At 38.9% G+C, this 2334-nt stretch overlaps 1 protein-coding gene across 1 annotated transcript in view; it reads right to left on the bottom strand.

Moving 5' to 3' along the window:
* Positions 1-2334, bottom strand: part of LOC101851495 (histone-lysine N-methyltransferase 2D) — a gene marked incomplete in the record, with an annotated part of 133213 nt that overhangs the window by 60271 nt on the left and 70608 nt on the right.

The raw sequence follows: 2334 nt of genomic DNA, 5'->3' as shown, positions 1-2334 counted from the left end.
AGTAAAGACACACCCTAGAAGCAAGGAGGGAGAACTCTGGCGAACATCATTTACTTCCCTCTCTTCGAGCATAAAGAAATGACAACCTCCTTTTTTTTTTAACAACACTTCAGATATTGGAAAAATTTATATTTTTACTTCTTTTGAAAAAAAAAAAAAAAAAAAGAGATTGTAAAGTATCACAATGGATCAAATGAGGGCAGTTAAAAATTACCATCAAATTCTATTTCTGCAAAATGTCAGAAAGAGACCCCCCCAAAAAAAGAAGAAGAAACAGAAGGTAAAAAAAGTAGAGCTCGACATAAGGAAACTGCAAAACGTTAAAATCATTGGTCAATGCGTTTGATGTGTCGGTGAAATAAAATCAACTAGCTGGAAAACTATGGACAGGCAGCAAGCTTCAACAGAAGGAGAAACCTTGGGCGTTTATAATACACCCGTCCATGAGACCAAACACAAGTCTTTGCAAGCGCCAAGCTCAAGTCAAGTAGTTATGTGGTGCATCCACCTTGAAAAGAAAGCCTCAAGGACAAAAAGCAAAAGGTTGCACAGCAAGGGAGGGGGGGGGGAGGGTGAGTGACCAGGAAAGGTGGGCATTCTGTACAGAGGAGCATAAAAAGAAAGGAACAATGCAAAACCAACCAAAAGTAGGCATCATCCTTTCTGATGATGGCACACTGCAACCATTCGGATAGCCATATCACCATTTATTCTTAGGTAGAAATTTTTTACGTTCTGTCAAATCAATAGTTTTGATTCGATTGCCTTTTTTTTAAATCGCGGGCGGAAAGCGTGGTGGGGGGAGGGGTTGTGTGTGTTTGTTATCGCATTGATGACTTCAATGTCTTGTTGGGTTTTTTTATATTAGATAATTTTAAATCGTTCGGTTCGCTGTTCAGAAAAAAAAAACTGCGCAGGGCAAAAATTGTATTATTAATCTTTAACGTGGTTAACACTCCCCCTTATTTCTGTTACCTATCAGTTCCAACTATAAAAGTACAAATACAACACTCCCCCTAATTTCTGTTACCTATCTGTTCCAACCATAAAAGTACAAAAGGAACACTCCCCCTTATTTCTGTTACCTATCAGTTCCAACTATAAAAGTACAAATACAACACTCCCCCTAATTTCTGTTACCTATCTGTTCCAACCATAAAAGTACAAAAGGAACACTCCCCCTTATTTCTGTTACCTATCAGTTCCAACTATAAAAGTACAAATACAACACTCCCCCTAATTTCTGTTACCTATCTGTTCCAACCATAAAAGTACAAAAGGAACACTCCCCCTTATTTCTGTTACCTATCAGTTCCAACTATAAAAGTACAAAAGGAACATCCCCTAATTTCAGTTACATATCAGTTCCAACTAATTATTTACAAAAGTACAAAAGTCACTCATCAGTCGGGTACAATATCAGTTTCTAGCAAACCATTGGTTCAGACAGGTCACCTCCTCTCTTAACCAAATTTGACTGGCAGCCTACATAACAAGCTGAATCCGAAACTACAGTGATTCTTGTGCTGATGGACAGGTTGTTTGTTTGTTTGTTTGTTCTTCAGGGGGGGGGGTCACTGCTCTCGGCAAGATCTAAAAACATAACTTATCATGCAAATGAAAGAAAGATCTCTGCTGCCTCTTGGCCTACAAGAAGTGCACTACCGAACGGGGCGAGGTGGGAGGTGGGAGAGGTGTCCTAGGAGTTTCAGTGCAGCACAGAACGTAAGACAAAAATGACCTCGGGGCATTAATGCAACTCACCATTGTTAACACTTTTGATTTGATGCAGAAATTACTATTTACTGATAATGTTTCTCTTCTGCAGACTATTTGTATCTATATATTTGAATGGTTTTATTATTTTTTATTTTTTTAAATTTCTATCTATGCCCTTTTCATTCAACTTCAATGTCAAGAGTAGAAGAATAAAAGTGTCAGTACATTATGATTAAAACATGCTTTTTAGATATTTTTTTTTAAATTCAAGAAAGTTCTTTTCAAGAAAAAAACAAAGGGCTTTGAAAATAAGCAACATGGGGTGGACGAGGTATAACTTAAGTTTATGTGGGAACAAAACAACACTCTCAGTTTACAAGTTCTAAAAAAGCAAATTAACACACAAAAAATTAACAAAAATGTAAACAACTGGGAAGGGCAGACAATATAATGAGGTGGGGGATAGGGGCGGGGAAAGGGCTTGAAGGTACGAGCACTGGATGGTAGAGGGGCCACAGTCTGGCGGGGGGGTGTGTAGCAACATTATAGCAGCAGTGGTGGGCAGGGGAAATGTGTGTGCGTGGTGGGGGATTGGGAGTGTGTGTGTGGGGAGGG

Source organism: Aplysia californica, unplaced genomic scaffold (assembly GCF_000002075.1).
Source record: "Aplysia californica isolate F4 #8 unplaced genomic scaffold, AplCal3.0 scaffold00157, whole genome shotgun sequence".
NCBI classification, from domain to species: Eukaryota; Metazoa; Mollusca; class Gastropoda; order Aplysiida; family Aplysiidae; genus Aplysia; species Aplysia californica.
This window is presented reverse-complemented; position numbering and strand designations above follow the sequence as displayed.